Source organism: Rhinatrema bivittatum, chromosome 1 (assembly GCF_901001135.1).
Source record: "Rhinatrema bivittatum chromosome 1, aRhiBiv1.1, whole genome shotgun sequence".
NCBI classification, from domain to species: Eukaryota; Metazoa; Chordata; class Amphibia; order Gymnophiona; family Rhinatrematidae; genus Rhinatrema; species Rhinatrema bivittatum.
In genome coordinates this window covers 72,286,972-72,299,851 of record NC_042615.1, presented here as the reverse complement: position 1 = coordinate 72,299,851, position 12,880 = coordinate 72,286,972, and the positions used below count along the sequence as shown (strand labels likewise).

The window sequence follows — 12,880 nt, the reverse complement described above, 5'->3', positions numbered from 1 at the left end:
TCTTTCAGTTGCTATCCACAGAACCCACCACCAAAGGGTTAACAGATAAAAGAAACAAGCTGGAAGGGGGGAGGGGAGGAAGCTGCCCAGAAAAGAAGGAAGTCAGATGACCCCCAGGAGCTATAAAATCTCCAGACCAATGAAGGAAGGCAAGAGAAGAGCACAATCCCCAGAAATTCCAACTCTGCTGCATTTCTAAGGCAGGGTTATGCTGTGCAAGGAACTGCACTGAGGAGTGTGTATCAAAGACAAGGAAAATAAAACCCCAGCCTGCCACTAAGCCACTCCAGAAAATGGGCCCCACCAGTGAACTTTATGTGCTCATTTAGAGACACCAACAATTTTAGGGAACCTAACATTTTATTTATGCTATATATATTTACTGTTAAAAAGGTGCAACTGAGTAATCAGCCAGCTGCTATCAGTAACTGATACTGCTGCATGATTGACTGTTTTTGCAGAGTGTGTTTTTATTGACTTTTTTTTCCTTGTCTCCTGTGAGTGCTACTTGTGGGCTTCGGTTTCACCCTGCTCTTTCTACTGTCTGATCTTGAGTTGCGTCCAGTAAAAGTTAAAAATCTCTGACAACTGTTGTCAGTGTATTTAGAGTTGCTGAGCAATGGGGAAGGGGTTTCTGGGACACTGTCGTACCCCCTTCCAGGTGAATGAACCTGCAATATTGGCTCTTCTATGGTTACTACCCCTCCCTTTGCACCAGTAAGCCGAAACTATAACAGAGGCAGGTTACATAAAGTAATAAAAGCCACAGCTGCTCATCGAAGTTGGCTTTGAGAGAGAGGTTGAAGCAGATAAGTGCACAGATGGTTTTCTCCTCAATTCTCCAAGTCAAGGATAAAGGCAAAGACAGAGAAGGTCGCATTCTGGGAATGAATGAATGGGTGTGTAGATGGAGTTGACAAGAGCGTTTCAGTATCCTGGACCATGGAATGATATTCCAAGGACTGCTGAGCAGAGATAGAGTCCACCTGTCAAAGAGAGATGCAGTATCTTACAAAACAGATTGGCACATCTGCACTAAGAAAGGCTTTAAACTAGGATCATCAGGGATGGGTGGACAAAGCCCTAAGGTAATTAAAACATTAAACACAGAGTGTACTGTATAACGTTAAAAAGACCTGCGTGCATGTCCATATGTGCATGTATATGGCCATGCACAGATCTAACCCAATATTTTATAACCTGTGTATGCATCAATCTACCCAGATGGTACAATAGTTAACTACTATTGGAACAATTTGCACCATTAATATTTAAAGCACATTGCACAAAAAAAAAACTTTTTTATTTTTAGCTTCAGATGGCAAATTCAAGAGAATTCTCATCAATTTGGTAGAGGGTAAAATCACAAGTCGGAAAATCCTCCTGTTTTTTTGTGGTTTGCACCTACCCTTTCCATTAATTTTTATTATACCAACATTTTTTAATTTTCTTTTTCATTCCTTTAAAAATAAGAGGAAAGCCTCTGGAAGCAAGAAACATATTTTCAATTGAACCTACAACTCTCGTATTTAAAGATACTAAGCAATTTCGGATTACCTGGTTTTAGTTTGGTTGAACGGCTCTTATTTTCAACAATGTTTCTTCATGCCTTTAACGACCTTTTTTCTTTTTTCAAACATTGTATTTAGTGATACTCCGACCTGGCCAGTGTTTCACCTTAACAGCTGCTTCAGGGAGTAAGTTTTCTGCTTCCACACTTTCTGTCATATAATCACACACACAGTAAAAGATGCACAGGCGCAAATGGATATTCAGCTTAGCCGGATAAGTTCTGTAGCAGTTTTGCTGCTACTTTGATAAGTCTTAAAAGTGCTACTGATCCAGGTAAGTAAATTAGGGACCACTTAGTTGGAATTTATCCGAAGAAGTAGCACGCAACTACTCCACACATGTATTTTTACTTCTTACTTTAAAAATATATGTGGGGAAATTTTACAAATGTAATTTACCTGCATTTGTTCCCCCCCCCCCCCTCACCCATTAGTCAGCATTTATACAATTTCACTTATGCCAGATAATGAGCATAGGTGTAAATATATGTGAGTAACCTGCCAAATCTACATACGAAAGTCTCTTATAAAATAGCAATTTACACACGTAACTGCTGGCCCCGCCCTGGAACACCCCTAGACCTTTTTAAACGTGTATATTTACACATGTATGTTTGAACTTCACAACATAGCATATATATCAGTACATTCTATTTACATGTATATATGCTTATTTTTTAAGTTCATAACATTTTGAAAATGTGTTTGTTTTTTTTTATAGAGAATGGGAAGAAAAGGCAAATCTGGAAACCTATGTATGTTAATTCCCATAGCATAGAAAATAAATTCCCAGATTCAGAGGCAGTCATAGAACAGGCTTGAATATTATGGAGGTAACAGAGATGAGGTACATAGAGAACCATGATTGTGATATAGGTATACCAGGCTATAATCTATTCAGGAAGAACAGGATAGGAAGAAAAAAAACAATAATAAAATAATAGAACTGCAGGTCATATGAGGTGAGGAGGCACTGTTGGATAATCTGGAAAGAGTGAATAAAACATCCATTTATATATTGGAGTGATATATAGACTTTCTTTCTAGGCAAAAGAAATGGATACATATTTAATTGAAGATAGTCAAAAAAAATTGCTATAAAAAGGAGAGGATCTATTGCTAGGTGATTTCATTTGTAGATATAATATTTGAAAAAAGAAAAAGGCCATTAAAGGCAAGAAAAAACATTTGCAGTATCAGCTAGATGCAAGGAGATCCTTGATTGTCTCCAGGTAGAACTGCTCCAGCGAGTGGTAACAGAAGGGTACATATTGTTGCCTTATTTCTCTTTCTACGATATATTCTAGTTTAAGAATGCTAACTTTTTTTTTCCTTTATCTTTTCAGCCATTTCTTTAGAAAATCACAGTGTCTTCTTTTTGCTCTAATCTTTATTTACTTTCCTAAGAAAAAGATTTGTTGCCCTTACAATATCTCCTTTTAGTTTTGCCCAATGTTCTGCTTCCCCTATTTTATTCTATCCAGTTAATGCCCTCTCGAAGTCCTCCTCCATCCTAGGCAGCAAACCATTTTGTTAAGAAAGCAAATAAAAGTCAGAGGAAAGAGAGGACACTGTAGTTTTCTAAAGAAGTGGCTGAGAAGGTAAGAGAAAGAAAAAAGGTTAGGATTCATAAACTACAAGAGATTGCAGAAAGAGAAAAATAGGCGACAATATATATATATACACACACACATATACAGGACAGGAGGCAATGCAATAGTGAGACTGTAAGACTCAAAGGTGACGTGCAAGGAATATGTAGAGACTGAGAGGGCAGAATTCAAATGTTTAAAAAATATTTCTGTTCATTGTTCACTGTTGCATTAGTGGACCCTTGGGCAGAGGTGGGATTAGTGCAATCTGCATGGAGGAGCCTTGCAGGTTTCCCACCGTCGGAAGATGGACCCAGACAAAGCAGAGAACCTGCTGGAGCTTCGCCTATACAAACCCATTTTCCCCTCGGGTTCAGCCTTTGGGTGCCAGAGGGTCTCTGCTGATGCAGAGGTGGTCATCCTTGGATCGAAACAGACAGAGGTCAGAAGGTTCAAGGTCCAAGCGCTGGTCAGATGGCGGTCAGGCAAATCTGGTAACAGGCAGTGGTCGATGTCGGGCTGCGGTCAAGCGTATCCAGTAACAGGCAGTGGTTGTGGCAGGCAGCAGTCAGGGGAATCCAAGATCAGGCTGAATTCAAACCAGGAAACCATCCAAAAGGGAAGTAGGGATGGAGAAGCACAGCCAGGCAAGGAACATGGAAGACAAGGCTGGAACTGAAGACATGGCTGGAACTAAAGACAAGGCTGGAACTAAAGTCAGAGGCTGAGGCAACAAGCTTAACTGCTAAAGTAGTGGGACCTGTTACTGAGGCAATGAGGCAGGAGAGGATGAGCCCTTTTATAGTGCTTTAGTGGTGACATTATCATCCGGCGCCACGGGAAATTTCCCACTACTGGCCCTTTACATCTCTCTCTCTTTGATGAATCTAAGGGTAAATTCACAGTTTGTCAAATGATCTATATTGAAGAATTTTTATTACATTAAACACTTGATTTGGAACACTACTCAATGTGGAGAGTGATTTTATGGGTCTAGGACACTGCACTATAAATACCTTGAAGTGAAGCCTCTCCTTATGCTCAGAAATTGACCACACCCAGTATGCCCCTTTGCAATGTGGGCAGGGGATAGGGGATTACACAAAAATTGTGGCCAGCATGGGGCCCAAAATGAGTTTGGACTCAATAATGTGTTTTTCTGTGCAGAAATCACTTCTGTCTTGCTGCAACACATCATTTCTACTATTCCCACTGAAGAATCACAATATAGAGGAAAACATGCAAAGGATCAGGAAGGAGGAGGTTGTGTGCGTGCCCATGATGACATTATAATCATAGCACTAACGCAGCCTATCAGAGTTCATAAAACCTGGAGTGACGTATGACAGAGCCTTACATCAGAGAAAGAACAGAGAGTATCGCGTGCAAGTAGTTAGTCTGTTGCAATATTCCCAGAGAGCCAAACTGTTAGCTTTGATCCAGTTTCAGTTAAGATGTCATACCATCTGGAGAAGTAAATATGGTTAGCCATTGCTTAAGGGCAGATGGCGATTGCCACTGGAACCAGGTCCCTATGGTGGTAAAATTTGCAATGTGAATCCTACAGACTCCACTTGGATGTGCTGCGGTATAAGTAAAGAGGTGTTATCGGTGAGCTGTCTCAGGGACTAGTCCTAGTCCTGGCTCTTTTCAATATATTCATAAGTGATATTGCTGAAGATTTTGATGGAAATGTTTCTCTTTTTTTTCAGATGGTATTCAGATGGTATTCAGACCTGGGTGGACACTCCAGATGGAAAAAAGAAAAATCAGCAGTGATAAAGCTTGAGGATTGCACAAGTGTTTGGCAACTAAGATTTAGCACCAAAGAAAAGTGTAGCATCTTACATTTGGGAAGCATAAACCCCAATGAGCGATACACAAAGGGAATGTGATACTGATGTGCACCAAACAGGAAAGAGATCTCAAAGCAATCATATCTGTTGATCTGAAAGTTTGACAACAGGCTGACAATATGGCCAGAGCCAGAGAAATGCTAGCGTGCATAAGAATAGGTACTACTAATAGAAAAAAGATGATATTTCTCAAAGCCACATCTGCAGAAGAATATAGTCTGAGTAAAGACTCAACAGAAATGAGTTAACAAAATGGTGGAGAGTCTGTATCTTAAGCTCTATGAAATGGGGCTTAGGACTTAAAAAGATATGCCTAGGAAGAGAGGATGGGGAGGGATATGATAAATAATTTTAAATGACTCAAAGGTATAAATAATGCAGAAGAAGCACACATTTTTTCAGTAGAAAGTCACAATATGAGGCTCAAAAGGGGACTAAGGAATATTCACAGAAAATGTAATGCATGCGTGGAACAGCCTCTTAGAAGGGCAAGAGGAGGTAAAAGCAGTAACAAAATTCACATAGGTGATCCTTATTTATGACTACATGGGCCTTATAGTCCTTAACTTCCATCAAATTCTCTGTTTAATAAGAACAGAGACAAGGGCACCTGGATCCAGGATGAATGTTCAGCAGATGTTGTATCTCTGCATACATTGAGTCTGACAATAAGGTTAATTGGTATTTTTGGATATTTGGAAGCCAGACCTGTTCCCAACCCACAAAGGGGGCCCTTCTAAGAGGCTGTTCCACGCATACATTACATTTTCTGTGAATAAATATTTCCTAATGTTATTCCTTAGTCCCCTTTTGAGCCTCATATTGTGACTTTCTACTGAAAAAATGTGTGCTTCTTCTGCATTATTTATACCTTTGAGTCATTTAAAATTATTTATCATATCCCTCCCATCCTCTCTTCCTAGGCATATCTTTTTAAGTCCTAAGCCCCATTTCATAGAGCTTAAGATACAGACTCTCCACCATTTTGTTAACTCATTTCTGTTGAGTCTTTACTCAGACTATATTGCTTTGAGTTGCCTACCACTGACCTAGATAATTTGTCATTGAATTGGCAATTTCATTTATTTATTTATTTAGAAGAATTTAGGGGCAGATTTTCAAAGGGTTACGCGCGCCGGGCCTATTTTCAAAAGGTCCGGCAGTGTGCGTAAAACCCTGGGACGTGTGTAAGTCCCGGGCCTCAAAAAAATGGGCGGGGGCGGGGCCAGAGGCCTCCGTACGGCTGCTCAGCCGGCAGGCGTAACTTCCACAACAAAGGCAAGAGGGGGGTTTCGGGCTGGGGGGGTGGGACAGGGAGGGAAAGGTGGGGGGGGGACGGGGAAAGCCAGCTGGTCCCCCTGAGGGGTCGGCACGCGCAAGTTGCACTAGTGTGCACCCCCTTGCGCGCACCAACCCCTGATTTTATAACATTAGGCTTAATATGTTTCAGGAGATGTAGTTTGAAAAATGAAGATTTGACTTACAGATTTGATGTGGGTTTGCATATCTAATTTAGTATCAAGAGTAATACCAAGATTTCGGACATGTTTTGATATGTTGATGATTGCATCATCAAATGAGATGGTTTTAGGAATGTTATCAAACAAAGGGTTTCCAAAAATCATTATTTTGGTTTTTGATAAGTTTAGGAAAAGTTTGTTATGAAATAACCAGGTTTTGACTGAGGATAGACATAGAGAGATAAAATGAGAATTATATTACCAATCATGCCATGTTGGAAAATACCAAAACTCAACCCGCTGTCACTCCTTGTGACCTTGGGCAAGTCACTTTACCCTACATTGCCTCAGGTACACAAACTTAGATTGTAAGCCCTCTGGGGATAGAGAAATACCTACAGTAAGCCCTCTGGGGATAGAGAAATACCTACAGTACCTGAATGTAAACCGGTGTGATATCTCAATTGAGATGAATGTCGGTATATAAAAATAATAAATAAATAAATAAAATAAATAAAACTCTCCACAGATTTTCATCCAAATCTGTCAGAATTCCAGAAAATGTTCTTTTCCATTTTCCCACATATTTATGTAATAATTATTTGGGATCCTCATGATAAGTCTTGAGCCCTGAAGCTAGGCTGGGAAAGGTAGTGGAGGGAGGGGTGCTCCATTTCAGCACTGCTCCTCCTCTGAGTTTGCTGGAATTGCCAGCCCCCTGCTGCTTATAAAACAAAGCTGCAGCAATTCTAGGTGTGGCATTTTGGTTAAGAGTAAGAGAGAGCAGGACTGTTTTCCTTCAGTGGTTCCCCTGTTTGGGTACTGGGTTACACATCCTGTGCCAGTACCCTAGTGGGAAGGGGATCAGTTCTGATTAAGATTTTTGGATGTTTTTGCCTTTTTAGTCGTTCTCCTTTGAGAGTCCTGGGTTCCTGTAGAGGAATGCAGGGTGTCTGCCAGCTAAGGTTAAATCAGGAGGTAGGGAAGATTCCCGATGGTGACCCACTGCGGGAGGATTCCAGATTTTCTACCTTTGTGTGAAGATTTTTTCTGAGTTCCCAGGAGGAACCTTTTGGCCACCCTTCCTGCCTGAAGAAGGAATTTCTGTAGAGAGATGCTGTGTTCCCTCCTACTGGGCTTTTCCTAAGAAATATCCTATTGAGACAACTGAAGAGGAGAACTGAGAGTAAGATCTACATTTCTATTATTCGGTGGACACCCCACCCATGGGAGAGAGACACTTAGGGGAGACTGTGCAGAGACTGTAATTCTTTTTGACAATCAGTATTTTTGGAAGGCGGTTTTCCATCCCATCTAAGGATACCCTGCCCGACTGGGAACCTTGCTTGTCTAAAACAGAAAGGGTGAGAGTTTCCCTGCCTAATACTGAGAGACGTATGCACAGGTAAACTGGAGAACTGTAAAGACAAGGAGTGTTGTGAAAGTGCCATTTCTAGCATTTAAGAAATCTGACAGTAAAGATTTAATTGTGGACACTCAGTCTGAGCCTCCAGAGTCTATTGATGGCACTCACATCCCTTAAAGTGAATAGAGACCTGCTACCCCCTAGGGCAACAAATCGAGTCACCCCAGCCATCTTGGGCCCTGGAGGATTGAGTCCCCCCCCCCCCCCCCATCCCCATTGGAAAAAGAACCCTGTCCTGGGGCCCTTGGACTGTGTCTGAGTGAAAGTGAAAGGACTGGCCTCGGGGACCTTGTGTGCCCCTATCTTCTTGGCTCTTAAACCGGAGAGGGGGGGTTACATTTCTGCATATTGAAGACATAAACTACATTCAAATCATTTGCAAGTAGGGTGTGGTTTCAAAAACATGAATTAGACTAAGGTTTTACAAATGCTAGTTCACCAAAGAATGAAAGAAAGCTCTAGAAAAATCCACTTCTAAAGGGATGCGGTTATGAAAATCAGTTAGATGCAAACCATTTCCCAACATTCAGTGTCCAAACTTCAGTGCAGGTTTCTTGCTATAGGGGCTAAAACAGCATGGCTGCCATGTTAATGCATGTGAATGCACAGAAATAAAGGTCAACAAAAGAGAAATCGAAGCCTTCTTACTGGCCTAACAATACATTTCTTGGCTAGCTTCCTTTGCTGCAGGTAAAAAGGTCAGGGTTCTTTATGATGAGATTTGGTGACAACATCTGCAAAGGAGTGCAATTCCCTACTCACTGCTTGCCAAGCCTGCTTTTAAGTATGCAGTGGCTGGCACTCGGAGACAATGAGGCTCAGATCACAGAGCTGCAATAGGCAAATTTTACTGAAGCAGCATAGCAAAACTCAGTGTAGGTGTTAGACACATGAATCGGCAACAAGTTTCCAAAAAGTGCAGATTTGAAAGAAAATTACGCTTAAATTAAGTGATAGTTATAACGGAAACTGCTGCCCTTGAAGTAATGAACAGAGTCCTTCTGAGATGCTGACGTCCAGTTTCCCAGTGGAGACTGCAGCCTTTTCTCAGGCTCAGGAAATCTGTCCAGAATCTCTAGATCTAATCGTCAGCATTCCCAGGTTGACAGATATAAATGTTTACATGCCTGAATCTTTACTTTTAGAAAATGCATGAAAATCAGGACACATATCAATCTCTGCCGATCAGATGTTGATCAGACTGCAAACCAAGTCACACAGACCCCCCTGCTGCACATAATCCGCCTGGTGCGCCGACCTTAATGCAAGTGAGAAGTTTCAGGGCTTCCTGCCTTCTGCCCACAATCCATGTCCCGGACTCCAGCCTGTGATGAGAAATCACAGCCACTCTCTCCCATAGCCGCACTCATTAATCTGCAACTCATGCTGCTGACAAAGTAACACTTGTTCCAAACTGTGACTGACACACACAGTGAGAGAAGTCGGTACTCAACAGGAAATTGTTTTAATAGCTCATTTACAAATCTGGATTAAACATTGAATTTGCTAGGGGTAAGAGTGCACATAAGCTGTGAAAATGTCTCCATGTTCTAGCAGTTTAAGTTTTACACAGGCGGGGAGGGGGATGTTCAGCTTTGGCTTCCCAGTCTGACAGTGTAACATGTTTTATTTAGCAGCTTCCCAGTTTCCAACATTTTAACAAGCAATTGAGTGCAAACAGCACCACCTGTTTTAATGGGAATGAGAATGGCCTGATATCTTTTTCTCTCCCTCCCACAAGTTTTCAGATGAAGTACTGGAAAAGATTCCAACTCTACCCACTTGCCTTAGGCCACGTTTGCAGCCTGCTGCCTATATAGCATATTTGGCAATCAGGGAGCATCTGGCATTTAGTAGAAACTGTTCTTGTTTTGCCTGTTTAAAAGCCAGGGCAAATAAAAGATATTTGCTATCAAGAAAAGCCCAAAGGATGTGGTAGCCAAAGAACTTTGAAGAGAAGGAAATATTGCAACATAAAATACACAGAACCATAGAGATTACAGCAGAAAAGGACCAAATGATCCACCCAGTCTGCTCAGCAAATTTATGCTTTTGCCAGTATCTGTTGCACTGTGCAGGTTACCCTCATGCCTATCAGTTTCCCAGACCTTAAAGTCAAGGCCATTGGATGATGTTTGAATCCAATTTCCCTTAACCCTTGGCCATGGAAGCAGAGAGCAATGTTGGAGCTGCATCAAAAATATCAGGCTTAGTGATTAAGGGTAGTAACAGCCACATCAGCAAGTTACCCCCATGTTTATTTGTTCCCCAGACTGTAAAAGTCGGGGCCCTCATTCGTTGCTCTCTGAATCCAATTGTCCTTTTCCCACTGCCGTTAAAGCAAAGAGCAATGATGGAGTTGCATTAACGGTGTCAAAGCTTAATTGGTAATGGTAGCAACTACCACACCAGCAAGTTACCCCCATGCATTCTTTTCTTTATTTCCAAACTCTAACCTTTAGGGATCTACAGTGTTTATCCCATGTCCCTTTGAATTCCTTCACTGTTTTCATCTTCACACCTCCTCCAAAAGGGCTTTCCAGGCATTCACCACCGTGAAGAAATATTTCCTGAAATTGGTTCTGAGTCAACCTCCCCAGAGTTTCATTTCATGACCCCTAGGTTCTATTGATTTCTTTCCAATGGAAAAAGGTTGACAATTGTGCACCCTTAAAACCTTTCAGGTATCTGAAGGTCTGTATCATATCTCCCCTGCACCTCCTCTCTTCCAGGGTGTACATATTCAGATCCTTCAGCCTCTCCTCATAAGTCTTACAATGCTGACCTCTCACCAATTTGGTCGCTCTTCTTTGGACTGCCTCTATCCTGTCTTTATCCTGTTTGAGATACGGGCACCAGTACTGAATGCAGTATTCCAGGTGAGGCCTCACCAAGGACCTGAACAAGGGCATTATCACCTCTTTTTTCTTACCGGTTATTCCTCTCTCTATGCAGCCCAGCATTCTTCTGGCTTTAGCTATCACCTTGTCGCATTGCTTCTCTGCCTTCAGATCATCAGATACTATCACACCAAGGTCCCTCTCCCAGTCCGTGCGTATTAGTCTTTCACCACCCATCACATACAGTTCTTTTGGATTGCTGCACCCCAGATATGACTCTGCACTTCTTGGCATTGAATCCCAGCTGCCAAATCTTCGACCACGCTTCAAGTTTTCTTAAATCACTTTTCAGTATAAGAAAACAACATTAATAATCTGTGCTTAACAAGGACCAGCCCCATGCACTGACATGTGGAAGACCTGGTTTTGATTCCCAGATCAGGCTTCTGCTCCGTGCTGGTTGGGGCTAGGGATGCTGGAGAGACATTCATAGCTCCTGGATGGGGAGGATTTTCCAGTCATTGATCAATGGTGAGGTATGCTGGCCAGACTCAAGAGTCACATACAAACTGGGTTCCAGAAAGGGCTAAAGTCTGCTACCACCTGCCAATGTAAATAAGAGTAATAGAAATAAATAATAAAATAATCACCTGCCCTGTGGTGGGCTTAGGGAAGCCCAGCAGTGATGGCCCATTGATGTACTAGGGCAAAGGAGGCCTGTGGGAGAGTGCCCCGAGGTTTTTTTTAAAATGTTTATCTGAGGCCCAGGAGGAGCAACGCAACCCTGCTACTAGCAGCATCCAGCCACAATTGAAAATGAAATCGGCAGGGAGCCACAAGAGGAGGGCCGGCCGCTCCATGGATTCCCCCCAAGACCGGACATAGCAAAGAGCCGCTATTAAAATGAAAGTGGCAGTCAGCCGTGTTAGTGCCAAAAGTGGCTACGGGAAGCCTGTAGAGCTACTGGTGGCCTGAAGAAGATGGCCCAAAGTGCTTGATAATTATTGGGTTTTTTTAATTAATCTGTGCCGCGATGGTACAGCTGAGCGTACTGGAGATGTTGATGCTGTGTAATTAAAGCAACAGCCTTGGGGCTGAAATCAAAGTCCCAGCGCATTATTAGGGTCCTCGCCGATACTGGCAAGGGATGTTAGCAAGAGGCTTCCCCAAAGAAGGCCTGAGGGCAATTTAAAAGTTTTAAAATTAAATAAAAATTAAACTAATGATTTAACTAATGATTTAACATTTAAAAAGGTGGCATTTTTTGGTGAGGAGCATAGAGAGAGGCTCCCACATGAGTGTCAGCCCCTGGAAAGCACCCTGGCAAATCCAGTGGCAATAAGTTTAATAAACTTTCTCATATTCTATCCCACCAGACCTCAGACCTGAACCCTGCTTACAAACATTTCGGAAAAAACTCAAAACGTGGCTATTCCGCCAAGCTTTCCTATAATCGGTCCGAATTTAGGAGCCTTTCAATTTAACGTTCCTCGCTAGACATCTAGCTAATTTCTATTTACCCAATGGTTATTCTCTCCCTCCCTCTTCCTTGTCTCCTTTCCAGATTCCAAGTTTTGCTACACCTTGTTAAATGTAACTTTGCTCCCAGTTATAGTCCTCTTGTTAATCAGTTGTTAATGTATGTTAACCCCTAGGTTCCTTGTAAACCGATCTGATATGATCCATGTCATGAAGGACAGTATATAAAAGAGTTAAATAAATAAATAAATAAATAAATAAATGGATAAATATTAATAAAATGCATTTGTTTGACAGCGTTGGTCTGGTTTAGGGGTTCTTGTGATCTGACCACATTTTGAATTTTGGGTCAAAAGTAAATATTAATAGAGTTATCCCACCCGTTTTTCCCAGGAGGTTCCTGTGATTAAAAATTGATTTAAAAAGCCAGAAACTGGAGTTTGGTGATGGTGGTCAGCAGATGAGATTATGTAAAAACTGTTTTAACCTCTGGTTTGGGGAAAAAAAATGTTTACTATGTAAGTTAAAAATATCATTAGCTTTAAAGTGCTTAAAATAACTCATATGTTATGAAAAGACATAGGAGACATTACAATTATTGAGACGCTAACCTGACAGTTTGACATATTTTGAAACTATGTAAGAGGAGTTTTATA

At 41.6% G+C, this 12,880-nt stretch overlaps 1 long non-coding RNA gene across 1 annotated transcript; it reads right to left on the bottom strand.

Annotated features, from left to right (window-relative positions):
* Positions 1 to 210: 210 nt before the first annotated feature.
* Positions 211 to 9,280, bottom strand: LOC115079970. The gene is made up of 3 exons (XR_003853471.1): positions 9,164 to 9,280; positions 1,558 to 1,721; positions 211 to 986 (listed from the first exon to the last, which is right to left on the bottom strand). It is a non-coding gene; the product is annotated as an uncharacterized LOC115079970 (long non-coding RNA).
* Between the last annotated feature and the right edge of the window lie 3,600 nt (positions 9,281 to 12,880).